Source organism: Rana temporaria, chromosome 6, assembly GCF_905171775.1.
Source record: "Rana temporaria chromosome 6, aRanTem1.1, whole genome shotgun sequence".
NCBI lineage: Eukaryota > Metazoa > Chordata > Amphibia > Anura > Ranidae > Rana > Rana temporaria.
Window position 1 is genome coordinate 180,625,219 of NC_053494.1, and position 13,882 is coordinate 180,639,100.

At 46.0% G+C, this 13,882-nt stretch overlaps 3 pseudogenes; all 3 read right to left on the minus strand.

Moving 5' to 3' along the window:
* Window positions 1-9,047: 9,047 nt before the first annotated feature.
* Window positions 9,048-9,166, minus strand: LOC120944488 (annotated as a pseudogene).
* Window positions 9,167-9,250: 84 nt separating this feature from the next.
* LOC120944609 lies at window positions 9,251-9,369 on the minus strand (annotated as a pseudogene).
* An 84-nt stretch (window positions 9,370-9,453) lies between these two features.
* On the minus strand, window positions 9,454-9,572 carry LOC120944490 (annotated as a pseudogene).
* Window positions 9,573-13,882: the final 4,310 nt, after the last annotated feature.

Below are 13,882 nucleotides of genomic sequence, written 5' to 3' on the forward strand. Positions count from 1 at the left end.
TTTTTTTTTTTGCTGAAATGACTGTTTACAGGGTATAGAGACATAATAGTTAACTGATTCCTTTTAAAAATTATTAAAAATAGATAAAAATCAATCATATAATGTACCTTCAGTTTCTAGTTTCGTTTTTGCATGCTGTTTCCTGCTTTTGTGATTTACAGAGCCAATACAGGGCAGTGATGGTTTGGAAAACTAAACTGATTGGTGCTGAGGGGTTTTAGACACACAGTAATCACACCTCCTTGATTAGTGACCACAGAGAGAAAGCTCCCAGTACTGTGGTCATCAGGAAACAGACAACCAGGAAGTGTGGAGGTCAGAGAAGAATTACAGCAACTTGAGAGCAAAAACGAACAATGAGGACATGAAAACAGCACTGCATTAAGGTAAAGGAAGCTATTAAGATAAAAAAAAAATCCTTTACAAACCCTTTGATCAAAGCTTTGTCAGCTCTGATGAAGAGGGGACACCCCCTTAAAAAGCATTAGCATCTGTAAACCCATTTGAAAACTTCCCGGGATGTAAGAAGTAAGAAGTATGCATAGCGGTTCTGGCGTTCCGGTGTTTGGAAATTTGTGATGAGCATGTTCCTTTTTTTGGTTTGTGAGTATAATTACCTATTTCCTATTTCTTAATAAATACTGTGTAAAGATAATGCACTAAGCTGGTACAGCCTCTCTGTTTTTTGCACATAGTGACTTTGGACCACCCCAGCCTGAGGAGGGCAGCAAGGGGTGGTGGACACTAGAGAGAAGAAGTGGATCTGGAAAAGTGAGAATTTGTCTAAAACTAGAGCACCACTCCTGAAAACAGGAGGTTTTATTCTGCTGTGTGATTCGGCTCCCCTGTGTCAGCTAGGGGTGGCTGCAGGGGGAGAGTAAAGAGCACAGACAACAGATAGGACAGGGGAGTCTATGGGTGATGTCATAACTCCCTGCAGGCAGGACGTAGGGTGGTGGGGGCCTCTGGAGCCGAGAAGCAGGGGGGGGTCAAAGTTGTTGAGCGGGGGGGTGCCACCGAGATCGAAGCTGATCAAAGTTGTTGAGCGGGGGGGTGCCGCAGAGATCGAAGCTGATCGAGGTTGTTGAGCGGGAGGGGGAAGGCCAAGATTGAAGCAGATCGAAGTTGTTGAGAGGGGGGGGCTTCCACCGATCCAAGTTGTTCAGCAGGGGGGGTCGCTGATATTGATCAAAGTTGTTGATGGGGGGGGCGCTGATCGTAGTTGTTGAGCAGGAGGGTGAAGGGGACTTCTTACCTCTTCATCAGCCGCGGCATGGCTCTTCCTGCTTCCTCCTCCCGGGGGCCCCTATTGGGCGGGGCCCATGGGCTTGAGCCCAGTCAAGCACAATGGTAAGTCCGGCCCTGCAGATGATTGGACATTCCGACAATAAAACCGTGGATTTTATTTCTGGCGGAATATTGACTCAAACTTGTCTTGCATACACACGGTCGCACAAATCTTGTCGGAAATTCCGAACGTCAAGTACGCAGTGACGTGTACAAGTCGAGAAAAATTAGGTTCAATAGGCAGTGCGGCTCTTCTGCTTAATTCTGAGCATGCATGAAACTTTGTGCGTCGGAATTGTGTGCACACGATCGGAATTTCCAACAACAAAACTTGTTGTCGGAAAATCTGAGAACCAGCTCTTTCCGACATCGAACATTTGTTGTCGGAAATTCCGATCATGTGTACGCGGCATTAGATATTGTTGCGTGCTCTCTCCTCTCCCCTGCAGCCACTGCTGGTTGACACAGGGGATCATGTGATCAGACTGGAGCAGACTGAAAATAGGTAAGTATAAAGGGCCAAATCCACAAAAGGGATACGACGGCGTAATTGCTGTTACTCCGTCGTATCCCTGTTTCTATCTTTGGAACTGATCCACAGAATCAGTTTTCCATAGTTAGGCAGAAGATCCGGCATGTGTAAGGGACTTACACTGTCGGATCTTAGGATGCAGTACCGCATCCACCGCTGGGGGCATTTTGTGTCGAAATGCCGCCTCCGGTATGCAAATTAGCACTTCCGGAGATCCACGGAGCTTTTCAGCTTCGTTCTTTCTCCGTAAGTTTTAGTTTGCAAACGCAAAATTAGGGCTGCTTTTACAAGGTGTAAACTGTTTACACCTTGTAAAAACAGACCTTTCTGTCCAGCGACACGATTTTTTTTTTATTTTGAATTTTTTTTTTCGCGCCGTATCTTTTTTTTTTCCCGACGCAACTTTATTGACCCGTCGCAATCCACAAAGCTCGGCGTAACGTAATTTCGCGCTATGCACGTCGGGAAAATGACGTCACGAGCATGCGCAGTACGGCCGGCGCGGGAGCGCGCCTAATTTAAATGGGAATCGCCCCCATGAAAATAGGAACGCCTTGCGCCGGCGGAATTTAAGTTACAGAGCCCAAAATTTCTAGGTAAGTGCTTTGTGGATCGGGCACTTAGGTAGAAATTTTAAGGCAGTGTAACTTAAATGGAAAAAATTAAGTTACGCTGGATCTTTGTGAATTACCCCCATACTGTACATGTTTTTTACACAGCATGGGTGTTAGGAGGAGGTTAGATTTAGGCTGGAACTCTACTTTAACATAACTTTGGTCTTAGAGCTAAATTCTATTTCTGGTCATTCGGTCCTGAGATTTACACAGCTCAGCCATACAGCACAGCCAGATGGATGACACTGTTGTACATGGATTGAAAGAGGCTTATACCAACTTAAGATCAGGTACTTACCTACTGCTTTTAAAAAATAAATTTAGGGTCCAGTCAGTGTATGCCAACCAGTGGAGGCCCGTCCATTAGGGGCGTAGTGCCCCTGCGCCCCTATCCATGCGTCCGCCCCCCTAATCTACGTGCAGGGTGCTGGACGCTTATATTACAATTTTTTTTTCTTGAAGCACGTGATTAGAGCTAGAGGCTCTAATAGACTTTAAAAAAGGGTGGGCTTGGGGCACAGAGCCCCACCCAGTTGTGTGACAAAAGCAAATGAATAATCGCTATTGTCACACTGATTTACCTCTCGGCCAATCAAGAAGCGGGTCGTGAGACCTGTTTCCCAATTGGCTAAAAGGAGAAGCCATCCTATTGGCCTATGAGGAGGAGATAGAAGGAGGAGAGAAGAGACGTACGGCCGCCGTGATGCCGAGAAGACGCAAGGGAAGCCCGACCGACGGAGCCAGGACACGGAGGAGACTGAGGGGGGAAGCTGCCATCTCCACATATCAGTCCGGGGGAAGCACAGAGTAAGTGAGCTGGCGACCAGGGGGAGGGCGGCGGTGTGTGGGTATGGTGCGCAGTGCAGGCTGGAGTGACGGGACGGGGTCCATGGTCAGGTCCGCCCCCGCTCCAACTGATGGAGCACCAGCCACACTGGAGCATTGCATTAAAACATGCTGGTTAAAAGTGTAAAAAAGGTAAGCAACCACTACTTCAGTGCAATGCAACGCACAGGAAGAACAGCATGCCAGCACGTTTGGCTACTTTGCTGGGCCAAAGACCCTTTGCATGTTTTAATGAGGAGAAAGAGCCATTGTAAATGACATGCAATGTGCCACAACACAGTGGGGTTGATCTACTAAAGGCAAATAGACTTGGCTTAGTAAATTAGGTAAGGCTTCAATTTGCAAAGAATACCCAAGAAAAATAAAAAAATAAACTGAATTTTTGCTTGCACATGATTGGATGATGGAAGTCAGCAGAGCTTCTGCTCATTTACTAAGCTTGCAGGGATATGCAATTAGCGGACCTCCAGCTGTTGCAGAATTACAAGTCCCATGAGGCATAGCAAGACTCTGACAGCAACAATCATGACACCCAGAGCCAGAGGCATGATGGGACTTGTAGTTTTGCTAATTGCATATCCCTACTCTAGAGCAACTGCTCTTGTAAAGTGCACAGTCTATTAACCTTTAGTAAATCAACCCGCTCATGGGTTTGCCTGTGCTCACCGCACACGTTGCAATGTGAATGGACCCTTAATGACTGAATAATGAATACAGAGATTAAATAATTTGTGTCCTTTATATCTGTATTGAAATTGGCATTAAATTTAGGTTTCTATGTATAGATTACTATTGCCTTCACAACTGTCCCTCTGTTAGGGAAGTGTAGATCTGTAAAACCTCAAGCATTTTTTATTGGGCAATTAAATTGTTTATACTAGGGTTGTCCCGATACCACTTTTTTAGGACCGAGTACAAGTACCGATACTTTTTTTCATGTACTCGCCGATACCAAAACTTTTTTTTAAATGTGTCCCCAAATGCAGTCATGTCCCCCCACATATATGCAGTCATGTCCCCCCACATATATCCAGCCATATCCCCCCACATATATTGCAGCCATGTCCCCCCATATATTGCAGCCATGTCCCCCCACATATTGCAGCCATGTCCCCCCACATATTGCAGCCATGTCCCCCCACATATATCCAGCCATGTACCCCCACATATATCCAGCCATGTCCCCCCATATATTGCAGCCATGTCCCCCCACATATATCCAGCCATGTACCCCCACATATATCCAGCCATGTCCCCCCACATATATCCAGCCATGTCCCCCCATATATTGCAGCCATGTCCCCCCACATATATCCAGCCATGTCCCCCCACATATATCCAGCCATGTCCCCCCACATATATCCAGCCATGTCCCCCCATATATTGCAGCCATGTCCCCCATACCTAGTAGATGATGATGATGCCGCCGCTGCTGCGTTAATCAGCATGCATTACAGCGCGCATTACAGGCAGGTTTCGTTTGAATAGTTGTAATCCTCGCCGCGCCGTGTATAGACACTCCCCCTTTCTCGGGATTGGACAGATCCGTCCAATCCCGAGCAAGGGGGAGTGTCTATACACGGCGCGGCAGAGATTACAACTATTCAACGAAAGCTGCCTGCAATGTTCCCCGCACGCTGATTAACGCGGCAGCGGCGGCGGGGGGCAAGTATTCTATTCAGGCATCGGGGGCATTTGCAGTACAAGTACTCCCGCAAATACTCGGTATGGGTGCCGATACCGATACTGGTATCAGTATCGGGACAACCCTAGTTTATACATATCTATACAATATATCTATACAACATAAAAGGACATGAGAAGTAGTGTGATTGCTATGCAATGTTGCTGTGGCAGGAAGATCAGCAGTCCCCATTTTTTATGATTCCGACCGTGTCAAAACGCGGTGACGTAAAACACTACGACGAGCTGGAAAAAATTAAGTTCAATGCTTCCAAGCGTCGACTTGATTCTGAGCATGCGTGGATTTTTCTCCGATGGAGTTCAATTAAGTTCAATGCTTCCAAGCGTCGACTTGATTCTGAGCATGCGTGGATTTTTCTCCGATGGAGTTCCACACAGACGATCGGAATTTACTATTGTTTTTTTTTTACACCGATGGAAAAAAGTCAGATGGGGCCCACACACGATCGTTTTCTCAGATGAAAAAAGTCCATTGGACTTTTTTCATCGTAAAAAACGATCGTGTGTACACGGCATAAGTCTGTGTGCCATGCAAAATCTGTGTCAGCCATAAGCTGGCCATACACCTGTAAGATTTCATTCAAAAATTCAGATGAAAATCCTGAAAATTGTTTCTCAGAGCATTTGATATTTCCATCAACTAATTTTGTTTGGAATCCCTTAACATTGCATTCAGACCTTCTACTTGGAATGAAATCCCAGATATATTAAACAGGTTTCTTTTGTGTCCAGAACAAGCGCGTTACAAAATGCAAGAAATTAACAAAAAACACACTTACAGTTAATGTTTTGTTTGATCGAGAATCCTGCCCCTTCCAATTTTCTCATCAGTATAGTCGAAAGCAACCGTTGTTTTGACCCCACTAACCAAAAGGAAATTGAATAAATGTGGTGTATGGCAAGCTATAGGATCTCCAGCTTTGTTCTCTAACTGGACCTGACAAAGAATTATACCTTTGGTAAGATTCTCTGCAGGACAATAGAGTTCCAGTTTTCCATTTCCATGTTTGGAAATCCTTGACACCAACACAGATACATTAGACCTTATAGATGTGTAAACCGGCTATCAGGCACCTCTACATGGGGCCTGAATGCTGCAAATATATTCCTTTGTAAACAACCTTTTGTTGGTCATGCTTTAAAGCAAGGGGCTCCAAACTTTTATACAAAGGGCCAGTTTACTGTCCTTCCCACATAAGGGTGGGTGGATTGTGGCCAGTGAGAGTCAGGCCTCGTACACACGACCGAGTTTCTCGGCAAAAACCAGCAAGAAACTTGCTGTTTTTTGTTTTTTTTTGCCGAGGAAACCGGTCGTGTGTACACTTTTCGAAGAGGAAACTGTCGAGGATCTCGTCGAGCCAAAAAGAAAGCATGTCTTCTTTTTCCTCGACGGGAATGGAGAAATTTGGCTCGCCGAGATCCTCGACAGCCTAACAAGGAACTCGACAAGCAAAACGATGTGTTTCGCCCGTCGAGTTCCTCGGCCGTGTGTACGAGGCTTAAGAAATGTAACAGCATCAGTGAAAGAAAGCCTAATGCCGCGTACACACGGTCGTTTTTCGGCATGAAAAAAAACAACATTTTTAAAAACGTCATTTAAAATCATCGTATGTGGGCTTCACACAAAAAAATTCGAACATGCTGCATTTTTTAACGACGGTTTTTAAAATGTCGTTTTTCGTGTGTGGGCAAAAACGACTTTTTAAACCCACGCATGCCCAGAAGCAAGTTATGAGACGGGAGCGCTCGTTCAGGTAAAACTACCATTCATAATGGAGTAAGCACGTTCATCACGCTGTAACAGACAAATAGGGGGGGGAATCGTCTTTTACTAACAAGGAATCAGCTAAAAGCAGCCCAAAGGCGAATAGAACTTCCCCTTCAGAGTGCCATTGTACATGTTGTACGTCACCGCGCTTTTTTCATCCTTTTTTTAAAACGATGGTGTGTGGGCAACGTCGTTTTTAATGATGAAGTTGGAAAAACTTTGTTTTTTGGACATGCTGAAAAACAACGTTTTTTTTTCATGCCGAAAAATGATCGTGTGTACGCGGCATTAAGCTTGGTGGTCAGTGGAAATAAAATACTATGGAGTCTGTAGTCAGTAGAAGGAGGAATGTTAAGGGATTCCAAACAAAATTAGGTGATGGAAATATCAAATGCTCTGAGAAACAATTTTCAGGATTTTCATCTGAATTTTTGAACGAAATTTAACAGGTGTATGGCCAGCTTATGGCTGACACAGATTTTGCATGGAACACAGACTGCCCCATCATCTGTATCAATAGGAGGAATTGTGCCCCATATCAGTGGGAGTAAAAGCATCCAAAGGGCTAAATAAAGGCATGCAAAGGGCCACAGTTTGGAGACCACTGCCTTAAAGGAAAACGATACTGGAAGACTATGGCGGCTACCAATGCCACCCTCCTCCACTCAACATTCTAACTGGATTTCTTTCATTAAAGGCTAATATGCTGCACTCTGTATTTTATGAAACAAAAGTAGTGGGACTTTAAATATGCCAAATGAGCAAAAAGTCATAATAAAAATCGATATATATTTTATTACACATAAAACATTGTCATAAACACAATATTAACATAATCGATAAGCATAAAGAAACTTTGCGATAAATACAAAAATATCATGGGCAGCACAGTGGTGTAGTGAGTAGCACTCTCGCCTAGCAGTAAAAAGGGTTGCTGGTTCGAATCCCAACCATGAAACTACCTGCCTGGAGTTTGCATGTTCTCATTGTGCCTGCGTGGGTTTCCTCCAGGTACTCCGGTTTCCTCTCACATGCCAAAGACATGCTGATAGCTTAATTGGCTTCTGCCTAAATTGGCCCTAGTATATGAATGTGAGTTAGGGACCTTAGATTGTAAGCTCCTTGAGGGTAGAGACCAGTAGCGGCTGGTGCTCAAAAATTTTGGGGGGGCGCAAACGGAAAAAAAATTGCAGCCTCACTGTGCCCATGAAATGCAGCCACTGTGCCATCAATTGTCACCACTGTGCCATGCCATCAAATGCAGCCACTGTGCCATCAATTGTCACCACTGTTCCATGCCATCAAACGCAGCCACTGTGCCATCAATTCGCACCACTGTGCCATGCCATCAAATGCAGTCACTATGCCATGCCATCAAACGCAGCCACTGTGCCATGAATTGTCACCACTGTTCCATGCCATCAAATGCAGTCACTATGCCATGCCATCAAACGCAGCCACTGTGCCATCAATTCGCACCACTGTTCCATGCCATCAAATGCAGTCACTATGCCATGCCATCAAATGCAGCCACTGTGTCATCTATTGTCACCACTGTGCCATGCCATTAAACGCAGCCACTGTGCCATGCCATCAAACGCAGCCACTGTGCCATGCCATCAAACACAGTCACTGTGACATCAATTGTCGCCACTGTGCCCTTTAATTGTCGCCACTGTGCCCATTGTCTCCACTGTGCCCATTGATGTCACTGTGCCCTTTAATTGTCGCCACTGTGCCCATTCATGCCGCTGTGCCAATTGTCCCCACTGTGCCCATTGTCCCCACTGTGCCTATTGTCGTCACTGTGCCCTTTAATTGTCGCCGCTGTGCCAATTGTCCCCATTGATGTCACTGTGCCCTTCGTCACCGCTGTGCCCCTTCCCCCCCCGCCCAGCACTTTCCTTTACTGGAGTCAGTCATCCACGTCCTCGACCCTCGCCTCGATGTCTTCTCCCGCCCTCCGTTTCACCGTTCCATCAGAAAGGCCAGCCACCCCACTCAGCAGGCTAGATATTAAAATATGCCCCCTCCCCCCCCCCCTGGGACCTAATATGTCTAGTGTGCATATATTTACCCCCCCCACTCAGCAGGTTAGATATTAAAAGATGCCCCCCCCTCCCCCGGGACCTAATATGTCTAGTGTGCATATATTTACCCCCTGCCACTCTTCTGAGTCACCAGAACCAGTTTGCTCTCCACAGGGAGGGTGTGAAGAAACCGTAAGTGACCTTGACGTCCTAAACCCCGCCTCTACATCTTTCACCCATAAACAGCTATCATCAGGAAGGTCCTAAGCCTACAGCACCTTGTATTCCCAGGCGGTCTCCTATCCAAGTACAAACCAGGCCCGACCCTGCTTAACCTCTGAGATCAGACGAGATCAGGTGCATTCAGGGTGATGTGACTGTAGGCGCCCACCAGTGGAGCCCTCAACCTTCTTGAACTTGGGCCTGCCAAGCTGGCACCTTGGACAAAAAAAGCCAATAAAAACCTAAAAGCCTACAGCACCTGGTATTACCAGGCGGTCTCCTATCTAAGTACTAACCAGACCGGACCCTGCTTAGCCTCTGAGATCAGATGAGATTGGGTGCATTCAGGGTCATGTGACCGTAGACGCCCACCAGTGGAGCCCTCAACCTTTTTGAACTTGGGCCTGTCAAGCTGGCACCTTGAACAAAAAAAGCCAATGAAAACCAAAAAGCCTACAGAACTTGGTATTCCCAGGTGGTCTCCAATCCAAGTACTAACTAGGCCCAACCCTGCTTAACCTCCGAGATCAGATGAGTTAAGGAACATTCAGGGTGATGTGGTCGTAGGCTTCCTGATGACACCTGTATATGGGTGAAACGCGCAAAAGTGGACTGTTTTGAAGTAGAACACCAAAGTGTGGACTTTATACATTGGCAAAGAGATTTCATAATATGTTTACTGTTTATTGCATAATTTTTTTTTATATGTGTTTTTTTGGATGTAAGATAGAATACTTTATCAATAGAGCACACTTGGATGATTTAAAGCTCACTAGTGCAGTTCATTTTTATTTTATTTTTTTAAATCGCTACTCAGGCCCAAGCACTGCATCTTGGAGGGGGTAGGGGAGAATGACACAAGATCCCCTATTTCTGAAGCACTTCCAAAGACTCTGCCATACAAACGGAGTAACAATGGAGTGCAGAAAAGGCGAGTATCGGTAAATCTATATATGTGTGTGTGTTGGGAGATTGGCGTTTTATGAGAACCTGGGACTTTTCCCTACATGGACAATGTGACCAATTCTATGTAAACCCTATAGCTGTGCGCACGTGGGCAATTTTTGCTAATGCAATCATGCTACCAAAATCATCCGCAATTAATTTCTAGTGATTAACCATCAATCATCACATGTAGTGAACAATGGAGTGTTGCAATTAATCTCTAATGATAGTCTAATGCTTCAAATGTGTGCAGTTGATTGCTACTACAAGTAAAGATTGTAATAGCAAAAACAGCTGCATGCACTTCCCATAACTACTCGATTATAAAGGTCAGTTGTATTAGATGGCCGATTAGCGATATAAACCATCCAAATCAGGGCACAGCTATAACTACTCGATTATAAGATCGGTCGTAGTCGATAGCCGATTAGTAATATACACCGTCCAAATCAGGGCACGGCTATGACTACTCGGTTATAAGATCGGTCGTAGTAGATAGCCGATTAGCGATATACACCGTCCCAATCAGGGCACAGCTATAACTGCTAGATTATAAGATCGGGCGTAGTAGATGGCCGATTAGTAATATACACCGTCCAAATCAGGGCACAGCAATAACTACTCGAATATAAGATCGGTCGTAGTAGATAGCCGATTAGCGATATACACCGTCAAAATCAGGGCACAGCTATAACTACTCGTTTATAAGATTGGTCGTAGTAGATAGCCGATTAGCGATATACACCGTCAAAATCAGGGCACAGCTATAACTACTCGTTTATAAGATTGGTCGTAGTGGATAGCCGATTAGCGATATACACCTTCCAAATCAGGGCACACCTTTAACTACTCTAATATAAGATTGGTCGTAGTAAATGGTCGATTAGTGATATACACCCCCCGAATCAGCCAGGGGATTCCGATCAACAGCAAATCAGAAGCCTGTACAAATCAATGACAGGCTGACACTGTCCACATTTAATTGTCCATAGAGTGATTACCTGCGGTTAGGGATGAATGTGCGCCCCATACACAGACAGCTCAAATCCAGGGGAACATACTTGTCCCTAACTGCAGGTAATCATGCCAAGTGTGATTACATGTAAACAGCTGTGGGCAGGACTGTCTTAATGCATGGACACCCCTGGGCACTGCCCAGGGGCCCTAGGTGCATGGGGGCCCCAAGATAATGTTGCATTACATCATACTTGCCAACTGGCCTGGATTTGCCGGTGACTTGTCCTTAAGGTTCCCCTAACATGAAAGTTCCTTCAAGGACTGCGCAGGCGCAAACTTACCGACGGAAATCTCCGAACCTCGCCCGGCATCCAGGCTCATTCTTTAACATCCCCGTGGATTGGAGGATGTTAAAAAAAGAGCCAGGAGGCCGAGCGAGCGGAGCGAGCCGTCCGAGCGAAACGAGGACGTGAGGCCGACTGGCCACTTTCCTCGAAATCCATGTCGACCTGGATGCCGGTCGAGGTTCGGAGATTTCCGTCGGCAAGTTTGCGCCTGCGCAGTCCTTAAAGGAACTTTCTCGTTAGCCGGAACCATATCGGCAGATCAGATTGCGCCTGCGCAGGAACTTTCACGTTAGCCGGAACCATATCGGCAGATCACCGGGACAGAAACGCTTTTTACTAAGCTGTCCCAGGATGGCCGTGATTTTATTAAAAGTACTAATAAATATATGTTTAATTCTATCAACTATTTATACTTTAATTCTTGAGAGTAGGTGCGTAAATTGGGGCAGGCTGGTAGGGGACCCAGTGCATTACTTTGCCCATGATGCTATGAAGATGGCCCTGGCTGTGGGCATCCACAAACAATGCCAGCCTATTAATGATCTGTACAGGCTTCCTATCCACGGCTGATGGGAATCACCTGGTCGCATACCCATGACAGAAATACGCTGATCTGGGCAATGTATGGTCTTGATCGACTGTGTACGTGAGCCCATAGACTGGGCTTTTTTCCCCCGCCACTAATTAATCCCAGTGCCTCTGTTTTGGTGTACTTTAACCCTTGGCCTAACATATGTGAAAACTTAAGTGAAAGAAAAAAATTCTTACCACGTGTGTGAAGTTTAAAGGTTTTAAATGGGAGTTGCTGATCTGGCGTGACCTTATTTCACTAAATTGCACAAGAAGATTGGGAAGAGCCAGTTATGTGAGACAGAACTGGAGGAGGGATTTTATTTCCTGTTTTGGTAGAAACTAAAGCGTTAGGATTGTATTTATAGCCGGCCTGGCAGGTACACAACATTAATACACACAATAGGACAGAATGTGATCAAGTTAAAAAGCATTACTCAGTGCAGGCACAGCTTTTTCTGCTGATCGCTGTTTTTTTTTCCTCTCTCTCTCTCTCCTCTCTCTGTACGACCTTTCATTTTATTCTGTTCATTGCTCTGTCTCCTCCACAGTATCACTTACACACAGCAGTCATAAAAAACAGCCAAGCAGAGTACAATCTTTGTTTATGATCAAGGGCATTTCAGCAACACACGATGCCCCAATTCTAGAAGTCTTTTGCGCTTTTCTTAGGTGGGGGCAAACGAATATTGAAAAATAAAAAAAGACAAATTTAACACATTTATATAATGTCAACATATTGCAGCGTTCTATGAAATAATATTAAACACATCACACCTTGCCCCTGAGGAGCTTACCATCTAATATTACGACTGCAGTCAAAGTGTACGTAGGGCAAATCAAAATCCAATCTAATGATAGGCTGGGCACACAAATGCAATAAGGAGCAACATACAGGTTCTATAGCAGTGGTCTCCAAACTGCAGCCCGAGGGCAAGATGCGGCCATTTGCTTGCCTTTATCTGGCCCCTGTGGGCACTATTCCTCCCACTGACACCAATGAGGTGGCACTATTCCTCCCACTGACATTAACAATGGGGCATGATTCCTTCTACTGACACCAACAGTAGGGCACTATTCCTCCCACTGACACCAATAGTAAGGCACTATTCCTCCCACTGACACCAATAGTAAGGCACTATTCCCCTCACTGACACCAAGAGTGGGGCACTATTCCTCCCACTGACACCCAGAGTGGGGCACTATTCCTTCCACTGACACCAAGAGTGGGGCACTATTCCTCCCACTGACAAACAGTAGGGCACGATTCCTCCCACTGACACCAAGAGTGGGACACTATTCCTCCCACTGACACCAAGTGTGGGGTACTATTCCTCCGACTGACACCAAGAGTGGAGCACTATTCCCCTCACTGACACCAACAGTAGGGCACAATTCCTCCCACTGACACCAAGAGTGGGTTACGATGTTTCAGTTATGTGAATGGACAGAGTCATTGATCACTGACTCTGTCCATTCAGAAAACAAAGGAGCTGGGTTTACCAGCTCCTACCTCCGCTCTCTGTCCTGACAGATCAAGGGGGACAGCAGCACAGAGGGGGAGAAGAGAGGGGGACAGATGCACAGAGAGGGAGAAGAGAGGGGGACAGCAGCACAGAGGGGGAGAAGAGAGGAGGACAGATGCACAGAGGGGGAGAAGACAGGGGGACAGATGCACAGAGGGGGAGAAGACAGGGGGACATGGAGCAGCATGGAGGGGGACACGGAAGAAAATGGAGGGGGACAGCAGCATGGAGAAGGACACAGCAGAACAGAGAGGGACTGGAGGAGGATAGGGGACAGTCAGCGGTGATCGTGTGTGGGAGAGAAGCACCAATCACCGCTGAAAGCCGCGGAGGAGAGAGAGGAAGGACCGGATGTCAGACTTTTAAATCTATTCAGTGTAATCAGTGCTTGTAACTCTCCCACAGCACTGATCACCCTGACTGTCCAGGTATCGGGTGAAGCATCGGAGCATTTGCCCGAGTACAAGTACTCAGGCAATTGCTCCGCATTGGTACCAGTACTAGTATCGTTATCGGGACAACCCTAGTGATATC